Here is a 14,810-nt window from a genome sequence, read left to right as displayed (position 1 = left end):
TTCTAGTTGTGGCATGTGAGATGCTGCCTCAGCGTGGTCTGATGAGCAGTGCCACGTCTGCGCCCAGGATTCGAACCAATGAAACACTGGGCCGCCTGCAGCAGAGTGCGCAAACTTGACCTCTCGGCCCCGGGGCCAGCCTCTCTTATTTTCCTTTTGATATCTAAATTAATGTCAACTCTCATTAATTGGTAATTTGTCTCTTTAATTGGCAATTAATTGGCAATTTGGTGTTATATAAGGATCCAACTTCATTCTTTTGCATGTGGATATCCAATTTTCCTAGCAGTCATTTGTTGAAAAGACTGTTCTTTCCCCATCGAATACTCTTGGCACTAATCATTTGACCATATATGCAAGTGTTCATTTCTGATCTCTCTCTATTCTATTCAGTGGGTCTATATGACTATCTTTATGCCGGTACCACACTGGGTTTTTTTTTTTTGCCTTGTGATTATGAACTAGAAATTGCTCTAAGCTTGAGAGATACTTTGAAATAATTGCTGAAACGCTTTCTAGTATCCTGACATTTTATATTTTTCAGTACTACACTGTTTTGATGACTATAGCTCCATAGTAAGTTTTCAAATCAGGAAGTGTGAGTCTTCTAGGTTTGTTCCTTTTCAAGATCGTTTTGGCTATTCAGGTCCCTTGAGATTCCACATGACTTTCAGGATGGGTTTTTTTCATTTCTGCCAAAAGGCTTTGGGATTTTGATAGGGATTCCATTAAATCTCTAGATCACTCTGAGTAGTATTGACATCTTAACAATATTAAGTTTTCTAACAGTGTTAGGAAAACTGGATAACCACAGATAAAAGAATGAAACTGGCTCCCTATCTTACACCATTCACAAAAATTAACTCAAAATGGATTAAACACTTAAATGTAAGACCTGAAATTATAAAAGTGCTAGAAGAAAACATGGAGAAAAAGCTCCCTGACATTGGTTTTGGCAATGATTTTTTGGCTATGACATCAAAAGCACAGGCAAAAAAGACAAAAACAAGTGGGAATACATCAAACTAAAAGTTTCTGTACTGCAAAGGAAACTACCAACAAAATGAAAAGGCAACCTATGGAATGGGAGAAAATATTTGCAAACCATATGTCTGGTAAGGGGTTAATATCTAAAATATATGAATAACTCATACAACTCAATGGCAAAACCCCCAAATAATCTGGTTAAAAATGGGCAAAGGATCTGCATAGACATTTTTCTGAAGAAGATATACAAATGAGTAAAAGGTACATGAAGAGATGTTCAACGTCACTAATCATGAGGCAAATGCAAATCAAAACCACAATGAGATATCACCTCCCACATGTTAGAACGGCTATCACAAAAAAGATAAGAGATAACAAATGTTGGCGAGGATGTGGAGGAAAGGGAACACTTGTATACTGCTGGGGGGGAATGTGAATTGGTATGGCCATTATGGAAAACAGTATGGAAGTTCCCAAAAAATTTAAAAATAGAACTACCAAGTGATCCAGCCATCTCATTTCTTGATATGTATCCAAAAAAAAAAATGAAATCAATATCTTGAAGAGATATCTGCACTCCCATGGTCATTGCAGCATTATTTACAATAGCCAAGACACAGAAATAGCCTAAGTGTCCATTGACGAATGAATGGATAAAGAAAATGTCATATGTATATGCAAAATGGAATATTATTCAGCCATAAAAAGAAGGAAATCCTGCCATTTGCCACAACATGGATGAACCCAGAGGGCATTGTGTTAAGTAAAATGAGCCAGACAGAGAAAGACAAATACTATATGGTATTACTTACATGTGGAATCTAAAAAAAATAGTCAAACTCGTAGAAACAGAGAGTAGAATGGTGGTTACCAGGGGGAGGGGAAGGGGGAAATGGGGAGATACTGGTCAACAGGTACAAACTTTAAGTTATAAAATGAATAAGTTTTGAGGATCAAATGTACAGCATGGTGACTACAGTTGATACTGTATCGTATACTTGAAATTTGCTAAGAGAGTAGCTCTCTTATGCATTCTTACCAAAGGGAAAAGTAAGGTATCTATATGAGGTGATGGATGCGTTAATTAACTTGATTTTGGTAATCATTTCACAATGTGTACATATATCAAATCATCACGTTGTACACTTTAAATATATACAATTTTGTTGTCAATTATACCTCAATAAAACTGGGGGAGGGAAGAGTTGACACCTAGAAATTGGATCCATTAAATCTCAGTGCCAACTCTTGATTGATCCCTAATAAATATTCTTGGAATGAAGGAAGAGATCCCCAGTAGTAGCTGAAAATTCCAATGTATATTTGGTGACTTGATGGAGTTTCCTCCAGATGAGACCAGAAGGACTATCTGAAAAGTTGCCAGCTATTGAATATAAGAATTGAAAATGGGAGGTATTTGCTGTTAACGGTCTTAACAAATTCTAGCAATGTTCTGGTTTTAACTGTATTCAAATTCTACTGTGTTGCTGCAAATGATACAAAAAGTATCTTTCACCTTGAGAATTCTCTGATTGTACATTGTTGCTTCAAGTGCTGGAACTTGGAATCCTTTTGTTTACACAATGCTGAGATACTCCTTACAAAATGTGCTTTGACTTCCATGACTTCGTGAAAGAGAGAACTTCAAGAAAAGAGAATTGCTGTCTAGTGGGCAACAAGGAGAAAGTTTTCAGATTTTGAGGGGAAATGTGCAAATGAGAGAAGAAAATGAGAAAAAGTCTTTTTTTTTGAAGATTAGCCCTGAGCTAACACCTGCCGTCAATCCTCTTTTTGCTGAGGAAGACTGGCCCTGAGCTAACATCCATGCCCATCTCCCTCTACTTTTTTATATGTGGGACGCCTTGCTAAGCGGTGTGTAGGTCCGCACCTGTGATCTGAACCAGTGAACCCCGGGCTGCCAAAGCAGAACATGCTAACTTAACTGCTACACCACCGGGCTGGCCCCCAAAAAAGTCATTTCAGATACAGAAAAAACAAGACATTCAAAATGTTCAGTGAACAGTTAATATGGTAGTTAACTATTCCCAATTTATTTCAAATAATTATCTGAAGGAAAAAAATTGTCTTCTAACCAATGAACACAGGATGTGTTTCCATTTATTTATGCTTTCTTTAATTTGTTTCAGCAATGTTATGTGGGGTTTTTTGTTTGCTTTTTTATTGAGGTATAATCGACATACAACATTATATTAGTTTCAGGTTTACAACATAATGATTCAACATTTGTATACACTGTGAAATGATCACCATAATAAGTCTAGTTACCATCCATCACCATACATAGTTACAAATTTTTTTCTTGTGATGAGACTCAATGTTTTGTTTTGAAAGATATTTTCACTCGGTGCAGAAATCAAAGTTGACAATTCTTTTCAACACTTTAAAGATATTGCTCCACTGTCCTCTCATTTGCGTTGTTCCTCGCGAAAAATTTGTTGTCTTCTTTATTTTTTTGTTTTTCAATACAGAACATGTTGTTCTTCCTCTGGCTGTGTTGAAAATTTCCTCTTTATCACTGGCTTTGAGCAATTTGATTATGATGTGCCTTGGCGTAGTTATCTTTGTGTTTCTTCTGATTAAGGTTAGTTGAGCTTTTTGTATCTGTAGGTTTATAGTTTTAATCAAATTTGAAAAATTTGAGAATATTGTTTTTTCAAATATCTTTTCTTTCTCCCCACTTCTCTTTTTCCTTCAGGTATCTAATTACACATATATTAGGCCACTTGAAGTAGTCCTATAGCTTATTGATGCTCTGTCATTTTTTAAAATTCTCTATTCTCTTTGTGTTTCATTTTGATTAGTTTCTATTGCTGTAATAGTTTACTTCTAAAATGGCTCCCAATAATCCCCACCTCCTGTTTTTATGTTCCTGTGTAGTCACCTCCCCTCGAGTGTGGGCTGGAACTAATGGCTTGCTTTTAATGAATAGAATAAGGCAAAAGTGGTGGGTTGTCTTTTCTAAGATTAGGTTATAAGACTGTGACTTCTGTCTTGCTCTCACTCTCTCTTTCTGGCTCTTCTTGCTTGCTTACTGTCATGAAGCATGCTGCCATGTTGTGAGCTACCCAACGGACAGACTCATGTGGCAGGAAATGAAGACAGCTTCTGACCAATAGCCATTGATGATCTGAGGCTGTCAGTGCAACAGCCCCTGAGGAACTATGTCCTGCTAACAGCCACATGAGTGAGCTTGGAAGCAGATCCTTCCCCAGTCAAGCCTTGAGATGACCGCAGCCTGTGAGAGATCTTGAAAGAGAGGACTCAGCTACGGTGTATCTGGATGTCCCACGTACAGAAACTATGAAATTGACCAAAGTTGAGGGGAAAAACATGCTTTGCTGTGGGCTGTCGAAAAATTCAAGCATCACTCGGGTGGAGGCAGCCCCTTGTTTATAGAGCCTGTATTAGGTGCCAGGGGCACTACATGTATTATCTCTTTTAGTTCTCGACTACCCCCATTGTACAGATGAATATAATGAGTCATGCTGCTAGTGTGCGGCATAACCGAGATTCATACTCAAGTGTATCTAGCTACAAAGGGTACTGGCCCCTGTAGAAACAACATAGCAGTTGGAATCTTTGCCACTGGAATAAGGCAGAAGTGTGCTGAGACACAAAGTCCAACCTAGCATAAATACAAGTTTTGTTTTATATTGAATTGCCAAAAAAGAGATATCAGAATGGACACCACAATAGTGGATAGAGAGGGTCCAACATAATATCTACATAGACGGGGAATAAAACTGTGTGGGCTCATTGACTCAAAACAAAACCTGAGGTGACACACCCCCATCCAAGAAAACAGCTGATAAGCCTGAACCGATCACTGTCTGGGGCCCTGGCTTATTATATGAACCTGATCACTTTAGAGAGGCAGGTAAACCAGTTCTAAGTCCATAAGCAAGACCTGAACAGATTGATTATTGATTGGATATCAAATCTGTAATATATCTAATATTACCACAGGAAAGAATTCTCAGGTAGATACTATAACCTGGCTTGAATGAGAACCACAGGGGGTCAGAAGATGGCAAGTGCAGATCAACCAGGCAAGGAAGAAGGGAGCTGAGAAAGAGAGGGAGGGAAATATACACACACATGCACACACGCACACACAGAAGCACTCAAGGTGAATCCACAACCAACATTCTAAAATCCAAATATTAAAGAAAGACAACTAAGAAATAAACAATAGAAGATGTGTTACTCTAGAAGAAATCTGAGTGCAATAGACAATGCTATTAAACAAGCACATTGAGTCCTCAAAGAGATAAAGTACAGCATCCATACAAATAAGAAAATTTGAAACTCTATTCAACAGATATGGATTAATAAGTGGAAATGTTAAATCATAGTAAATAAAAATATACGTAGTTATTTAAATAACTCAGTAGACACTATAATATTTAAGACAGTCACAGCTAAATAGAGAATTAAAGAACTAAAATAGAGAATATCACCCAGAATGCAATATCACAAAAAAAAAGGAATAAAACCATGAAAGAGCCATCAAAAGACATGAGAGTTATGTTGACAGGCTCTAACATATGTCTTAATGAAGTTTCAGAACAACAAAATAAAGGAAGTAATAGGAAAGCCCTTTCTTAGAGGAAAAATTAAGATTTTCCAGAAATACAATTATAAGAGTACACTGATTAAAGGTACACACTATGTGCTGAGAGGGTTAAAAAAACAAACCAAAAAAAAAAATGAATGGCTTCCCAGCACTGTCAGGAGAAATGGTCTAAATGTGTGATTGTATGACCTTTTGTTAAGACCTTGGAAAGATCAAAGAAGTCAGGGTATTATTCAGGAACACCAAGGGTTCACTAAAGCAATTAAGTGTCTGCTTCACAGATTTTCTAATTGAACAATAGGGGCTCAAAGAAACTTAAGGGCATTGTCTCTCAGCTGGCTCAGCAGCGTTCCAAGGTAGAGAAGGGATTATCTTACAGAGATTTTTAATTATGTTTTTTGTCTAATGTAGTAAACTCTAATGAGATTCACAGAAGTCCTGCAAAGTTTTTGAGAAAACTCTATCAGCAGAAACACTGTTGGCTTCAAGCAAAGAAAAAGAGACGGTACAAAATAAGGAGACAGGCCACAATTCCACCGGCAGTAAGTAGACTGAGAAAACTACTCAGCTGCAAACATGTGCTACCTTTCCCGAAAAAGGAAGGAAGACTCAGAGGGTGAAACCAAGAGCCCAGAGGGTGCAGACAAGTGCCATGCAGAATTATTCTCAAGCCTCAAAACTTGTCACTTCCAACATTTGCCTGGTAGATTTCAGAATTACTATGGGCCGGTGACTCCTTTGTGCATTCCATTTCCTCCCATTTTGAACAGGGAAGTCTATAGCAGTTATCCCATGCCTGTTCCACCATTGTCTGTTGGGTGTTTATGCGGGAGTTAGGGGGCAGATAACTTGTCTCTTTGGTTTTACTGATCTTCATATTGAGAGGAACTGGTAATTATATATAAGGAAATAAATCTGAGGAACTTCAAGCACCCTGGATCTCATTTAGATAAAAAGATTTTGGGCTGAGTTGATGTTGTAATGAGATGAGATTTTAAGGAACCCGAAGAGCGGGTTAGTATACTTGGCCTGTGGAAGGGACATGAATGACTGAGGGCCAGAGGGCAGATGGTTCTAGACAGCTTCTGACTATAATCTCCACCTCCTGGTATTCATACTCTTCTGTAATCGCTTCCCTTTGAGTGTGGGTTGGATCTAGTGACTGGCCTCCAACAAACGGAATTCAGAAAAAGTGAAGGGATGTCACTTCTAATGTTAATTTATAAACATTGTAATGTCCACCTTGTTTGTACTCTTTCTGACTTGTTTGCTTGCTTGCTTGTTCTGATGATACAACCTGACATGCTGTGAGCTTTCACATGGAGAGGTTTACACGGCAAGAAACTGAGGGTGGCTTCTGGTCAACAGCCAGCAAGGAACTGAGGCCCTCAGCCCAACAGTCTGTGAGGAACTGAATTCTGACAACAACCAGTGAGTGAACTCAAAAGTGGATCCTGCCCCACTTGAACCTTGAGAGGACCAAGGCCCCAGCCAATACCTTGTTCACAGTCTTATGAGAGACCCTAAACTGGATGACTCAGGAAAATTGTATCTGAATTTCTGAGCCACAGAAACAGAGATAATAAATGCACACTGTTTTAAGCAGCTAAGTTTTGCGGTAATTTGTTACATAGCAATAGAAAACTAAAACAATTGGCATGTCTTCAAATTCACTATTTTTTTCTTCTGCAGTATCTAATTTGCTATTAATCCCATTCAGGGTATTTTTACAGTTCCTCATTTATTTCCTTATATCAGTACAGACTCATAGTTTTCTATTTAATTCAATGTGTTACAATCAGTTACTCTCCTTGTCTCTTTTAATGCATAAAATTTCCCACTTTTGCTGATGGGAGACCCTTCAAGCTGGCTTATATTTCTTTTAACATGCCTCTATTATTTTTTGAGTACTTGCTTGCTTTTTAAAAGCACAATAACATTTTCCAGTCTTATCTTGTACTTTTCCTGCCACAGCTTTGGAATCAGCCATTTCTTGAAGGAGTCCCATTTCTTTTATTGGAGATCTGTACGTGCATGTATACATATACATAAACATACACAAACGTATATACACACACATACACACTTACCTCTATATTTATTTCTATACCTAGTCATGCATATACTTACACCACGTGTGGTAAGCTGAATAATGACCCCAGACCCTGTGAATACATTCCTTTACATTGTAGAAGGAAATCTGCAGATGTGATTAAGTTAAACATCTTGAGATGAGGATATTTCCTGGATTATCTGGGTTGGCCCGATATAACCACAAGTATCCTTACAAGAGGAAGGCAGAGGGAGATTTGACGACAGAAAAAGGAGATGTGACGATGGAACCAGAGGTTAGGGTAATGCACTTTAAAGATAGAGGAAGGAGACCGTAATTGAAGGAAAGTAGATGACCTCTAGAAGCTGAAAAAAACAAGGAAACAGTTTATCCCCTGATGCCTCCAGAAGGAGTGTAGCCCTGCTGACACCTTGATTTTAGATTTCTGAGCTCCAGAACTCTAAGAGAATAAATCTGTGTTGTTTTAAGCCACTAAATTTGTGGTAATTTGTTACAGCAAGAAGTAACAAGTTCATATCAGTACCTCCAAGTCCAATCTCGTGCCACAAGGTTCATTCTGGCTCTGTCCTTTTCCTTGTTTGTAACTCCCTTCTCTGACAGTGAGAAATCTGACCCCCTTCATCCTTAATCTTCCTGTATGTAACCAAACTCCCATCTCCGCTATCACTGTTTCTCCCTGCACAAATTCCCTTCTCACCCTACATGTAACAGTGTGGATTAATCTCACAAACATTACAGTAAGCAAAAGAAGTCAGATACAAAGGAAGATAAACTTCTTGATTCCATTTAAATGGAGGTTGAGAATAGGCCATAATAATCAATGGTGGTACAAGTCAGAACAATGTTCCTCCTGACGTGGGGCTGTAAACTGGGAAGGGGCATGAGGAATGATGGAAGTGATCCATGTCTTAATCCACGTAGTGATTACATGGGTATATACAGACATAAAATTTCTTTGAGCTGTTCTCTTGTGATTAGGACATTTGATATGCTTTAATGTAGTATATGTCAGACATCATAAAAATATTTTTAAAAGTGTAACCACAATGTTTGCTTTCAGAAGCATTTTCTGATCTTAGAGGGTAGCTGTATTTTATTCCAAAGAGTCTTCATGAAGATTTTACAACATTCAAAACTCCAATAATGCAAGAATAATTCTGAAAAAGTCCAGTAGCAATCTCTGTTTACCAGTTAGAGTCACAATCATGTGGCAATGGTTAAGTACAGTTTAAAACGCCCTCTTTAAAACGCCATCATCTTTAAAATTATGTCACCCTTGACAAATTTTAATTTGGGGATTGAATTACATAAAATTGTGCCCACAAGGTGAGACTTTATGAATATTTTTCTATTTTGAAATCGCAACTTTGTATAACTCAATTTTTTAAATGAATAAAGGATTTTAAGGAACACTTCTCCAAAAAGGATACACCAGTGTCAAATAAGAACGTGAGAAGATGCTCAACATGACTAATCGTTAGGCAAATGAAAATCAAAACCACAATGAGACACCACTTCACATGCACTAGTATGGCTATAATTAAGAAGTTAGGGGCCGACCCCCATAGGCGAGTGGTTAAGTTCGCACACTCCACTTTGGTGGCCCAGCGTTTTGCTGGTTCAGATCCTGGGGGCGGACATGGCACTACTCATCAGGCCATGCTGAGGTGGCATCCCATATTCCACAACTAGAAGGACCCACAACTAAAATATACAACTATGTACTGGGGAGGGTTTGGGGAAAAAAAGAAGAAAGAAAAAAGAAGAAGACTGGCAACAGTTGTTAGCTCAGGTGTCAATCTTACAAAAAAAGTTAAAAAGACAGATAATAACAAGTGTTGATGAGGATGTGGAGGCGTTGAAAGCTTCATACATTGCTGGTGGGAGTGTGCAGCCACTTTGGAAAGCAGTTGGCAGTTACTAAAAAAGTTAAATACAGTACAGAGTTACCATATGGCTCAACATGTCCACTCCTAGGTATATACCCAAGAGAACTGAAAATATATGTTCACACAAAAACTTGTGCATGAATTTTCATAGTAGTATTATTCAAAATAGCCCCAAATTGGAAATAACCCAAATGTACATCAATTTATGAATGGATAAACAAAATACAGTATACCCATACAATGGAATATTATTTGGCTGTAAAAAGGAATGACGTACTAACACATGTTACAACGTGGGTGAACCTTGAAAAAGGTTGTTAAATGAAAGAAGCCAGACATAAAATATTATAAATTGCATGGTGCCATTCATATGAAATGTCCTGAATAGCCAAAGCCATAGACACTCCTGTGTATTTTTCTTTTGTCAAGAAAAAAATACGTTTGAAATTTTCCGTCAGCATATACAGATATACTTCATACTTTTCAACTGTGACATGGCAATCCATCATATAGTTCTGTGGTAATTTATATAGTCAATTCTCTATTAATAAAAACGTTGCTTCTCTTTATGTGTGAGTATATATTTGTGAGGGCCACTACAAACATAAAGAGGTTATTGACCAGTCTGAACACAGGGGGTTGAACAGGAAATGTTTTCTTCTCCAATTAATGTTTTAGATTAGCTCAAATCTCTGTCTCTTCCCTTCCCTTAAATCATGTCACGTGGGCAGCATCCCTGGTTTTCTAGCCAATTTTTTATCACATCATGTTCATCCAGTCTTGTCCTATTTGATGTCTTCAATCTCAGGGTGCTTCCCCATGCCCCTCAGCTCAGGCAAGTCCTGTAGCCAGAGGGACTTGAGCTCTGTCCGTTCATCAGTCCTTCTCGCCCAAGACTTCTGATTACTCTAGAATGGGAACAGTGTGATGTGATTAGAGGAAAGGGGTATGGTTACCTCGTGCAACTGCAGCAGATTTGGCCTCTTCTGTCCTCTGTCTGATAGGCATCCAAGTGCCTCTCACAGGCTCTTAAGTGTGTCATCCCTCATAGGTGTGATATTCTCCAGCTGGCTTTGTTCTGTTCCTACTCTTGGCTCCTGACCCTGATGGGTTTTTTTCCCCCAATTATTATCATTATTATTTTTGGTTTTGAAGAATAGAATGGGAAATATTAGGGTAACTGTAGTATGTCAAAGTATTACTTCATGTAAATTTTGTGTAAGTTATGTACATGTGTGTATATGTATGCATTGCAGTGTAAAATCTATTTGTGATCTCCAAAGTTAGGAAGCTACTCCTCTGAAAGTTAATGTGTGGAGGGAAGAGCATTGAGCCCAGGAGACCTGGTTTCTGTTCTTAGCCCTGCTATGAGCTTGCTGGTGACCTGCAGTGACTCTCTACTTCTCTTTGGACCTCATGCTCCTTTTCCAGCAAATGAAGAGGTTGGACTCTCATGTCCTCTCCAGCTCTTCCTTGTTGCAACAGGAACAACTAACACCTATGGAGCACTAACAATGTGCCAGGCGCTGTTCTAAGCACTTAATGTGCATCAAGTAATTTCATTCTTACCACAGTTCTGTGATGCAGGTGATTTTATTATCATCCCTGTTTACAGATGAGGAGATGAGGGCTAGAGAAGTTAGCTGGCAGAGCTGGAATTTGGACTTGTGCCTGTCTGGCTCCAGAAGCCATGCTCATGACCATGCTGCTCCCGGTGTACAGCTCTGAGTCAGTAGGGCTACCCTGCTTTTCTGGCTCATTTTGAAGGAGAGATGTCGGACTCTCTTGGCCACTCTGCTCAGTGAGTTTCCAGGAACCTGGGGCTTAGTCACCTTCTTTTCAAAGGTCACTTGGAGCACACAGACTGGTGTGACATTTACAGTGTTAGGTTCTGGCTTCCTCAGGTTCCTCCTGCATTTCCTCTTATCTTATCAAGCGCATAGTTTTATAAACACCAGATTCCCTTTGTCCTCTTTTGTCATTCTCTTCCATCAATTCACTCGCAATAGATCTCTTTGCTATCTCTGCCTTCCCAATATTAGTTTAATATTCTTTATATCCAACTGCTTTCTAGCCTGACAAATAAGAGAGAAATCAGAGTTTTTTTTCAGTATCCCTGGCCAGTAATCGATATTAAATTTCCCCATTTTGGACCATGTCATTTAAAACAAAGCCCAATACACGTTCTGCCTCTTGGTGAATTCCTCATAGGAGCAGCATGTGATCTGCTTGGTTCCCTGTACCTAAAGCCCTCCTCTCTCCATGGTTCCTCCTTGGAGACTCTTGACCCCCAATCTACAGGCCCAGTGAGTTCTGCCCCATCTGTGGGACCAATCCTGCTCTCTAGCAATTTAAAGATCTCTAATTCAATGCTCAGGTTCAAGACAAGTCCTGCCATGATACGTGGTGATGACTTCAACCTTCATTCTGAGTCTAAGCCCCTATCTTCTATCTCTGCTCTGATTCTGGCCTTTTATTCCTGAGCTTCTGTTTGGGCCTTGACAATCCTCTGTAACTGGGAGTCTGCTTTGTTCTTTCCAGTCCTTTTCCTCCCCCTCCCCAGGCACTGGAATTCTCCAATGGCTGTGGCCTTGCAACCTTCCCTGATGCTCCCTGCCCAGCTGCATCTCTGAGTTCTCAGTGCCCTGTTTAACACACCTGTCAGGAAATCCTAAGCCTTGGTACCTTGAAGTTTGCTCCATCCGCTGTAATTAACCCTCTGTCTAGGCTGTGTTATATGAAAGGACAGGAGCCAAGTAGGCATTCCTATTTCCTTGACAGTGTGTTTTACACTAGGACCTTGTTCAATGTGTGGTCCCTGAACCAGCAGTACCAGCAGCACCTGGGAGCTTTTTATTTTTTAAAAAATTATTTTGTTGAGGTCATAATGGTTTATAATATTGTGAAATTTCAGGTGTACATTATTATTTATCAGTTTCTGTATAGACTGCATCGTGCTCACCACCAATAGTCTAATTTTTATCCGTCACCATACATATGTGCCCCTTTACCCCTTTTGCTCATCCCCCAACCACCTTCTCTGATAACCACTAATTTGTTCTCTTTGTCCATGTATTTGTTTATCTTCCACATATGAGCAAAATCATGAGGTGTTTGTCTTTCTCTGCCTGGTTTATTTCAATTAACGTATTACCTTCAAGGTCCATCCATGTTGTTGCAAATGGGAAGATTTTGTCTTCTTTATGGCTGTATAGTATTCCATTGTATATATATTGCCACATCTTCTTATTCATTCATCAGTCAATGGGCACCTGGGTTACTTCCACATCTTGACTATTGTGAATAATGCTGCAATGAACATAGAGGCACATAAGTCTCTTTGAATTGTTGATTTCAAGTTCTTTAGATAAATACCTAGTAGTGGGATAGCTGGGTTGTATGGTATTTCTATTTTTAATTTTTTGAGAAATCTCCATACTGTTTTTTATAGTGGCTACATCAGTTTGCATTCCCACTAGCAGTGTATGAGGGTTCCCTTTTCTCCACATCTTCTCTGGGAGCTTTTTAGAAATGCAGAAAATTAGGCCCTGCCCAAGACCTACTGGATGGGACTCTGCATTTTTTTTAAAGATTTTTCTTAATTTTTCTTTTTTCTTCCAAAATCCCCCTGGTACATAGTTGCATATTTTCAGTTGTGGGTCCTTCTAGTTGTTGCATGTGGGATGCCACCTCAGCATGGCCTGAGTAGCGGTGCCATGTCCACGCCTAGGATCTGAACCGGCGAAACCCTGGGCCACCGAAGCAGAGTATGTGAACTTAACCACTCGGCCATGGGGCAGGCCCCAGGAATCTGCATTTTTAAAAGATCTGTTCTAGGGGTATCAGCTGATCCACTACCAATGGATCAAGTCAATGAAGCAACATTTAAATGTCTTTTGCTCATAGGATCACTGACTCCACTGGAGTTTAAGCTCCACGAAGGGCAGGAAATTCATGCATCTTGTTCACTGTTGTATTTCCAGTGCCTAGAACTGTGCTTGGCAGATGGTAAGTGCTCAATAAATATCTGTTGAAGGAATGAGCAAATTAAAGGATGAAAGGATGAATTTTACCAACTAGGTGGCCTTGGAAAAGTTACTTAAATTCTCTGAGCCTCATCTTTTCCTTCATCTGTAAAGTAAAAATTCATATCCCTACTTCCAAGCATGAGGATCAGAAATAAAAAGCAGGTACAGAGCTGTCAATGTTTATTCTGATACAAAGGCTACTCTTTACTGAGATATGTATCCGTTTTATTTGGGGTGTCTTTTCAACTACTTTGCCGAAGCATTACTGAGGGCTTGTTTTATATGACACTATCTGTTTGGAGGAGTCTTGTTAGAGAGATTCATTCATCCATTTGCTCATTCATTTAGCAAATATCAATCAAGTACTATGTGCCCAGACACTATTCTGAGTGCTGGTGAGTAGAGTGGTGAATAAAACAAAGTCTTTGTTTCCAAGAAGTTTACACTGGGGGGAGACAGACATTAATCAACTAAAATTACAATATAGGAGATTGTGATATTTCGCAAGGGAAACAAAGAAGTGAGTAAGGACTCTCTCAGGAGGTAGCATTTGAGCAGAGACCTGCAGAAAGTGAAGGAGTGATCCATGTGGCTATCCAGGGAGAGAGTTTTCCAGGCAGAGGTATAGCCAGCGCAATGGCCCAAAAGTGGGAACATGTGTGGCATGTTTAAGGAACAGCAAAGAGACTAGTGTGAGTGGAGCGGAATGGGAAAATCGTAAGAATGTTAAGGAGGCCTAAATCATTAGCACTTTGCAGGTCATTATGTTGACTTTGGCTCTTATGCTCAGTGAGATTGGGAGGCATGGGAGAATATTCAGTGAGGAACGACATGATCTAAATTAAATTTTAAGTAAGTCACTCCAGCTGCTGGGTTGAGTGAGAATAGACTTTAAGAGATCAGGGGAAGAAACAAGGAGACCAGCTGGGAGGCTCTTGCAGTAGTCAGGTGAGAGACGATGGCAGCCAGGATCAGGGTGGTAGTGATTGAGGTGGGAAGATCTGGTCTGATTCTGACGCTATTTTGAAGAAAAGTCTGATATGTTTTGCAGATTTCTTGAGTATGGGATGTGGGAGAAGAAGGAGGAGTCAAGGTTGACTTTAAGGTTTTTGACTTCAGCAGTTGGAACGATGGAGCTGCCATCAACAGAGATGGGCAAGATTGGAGGAGAACCAGGTTTGTGGAGGGGCAATCAGGAATTCTGTTTGAATGCGTTACATTTAAGATGCCTATTA

Source organism: Equus quagga, chromosome 10 (assembly GCF_021613505.1).
Source record: "Equus quagga isolate Etosha38 chromosome 10, UCLA_HA_Equagga_1.0, whole genome shotgun sequence".
Classification (NCBI taxonomy): domain Eukaryota; kingdom Metazoa; phylum Chordata; class Mammalia; order Perissodactyla; family Equidae; genus Equus; species Equus quagga.
The sequence above is the reverse complement of the archived record's forward strand: the minus strand, read 5'-3'. Positions refer to the sequence as shown.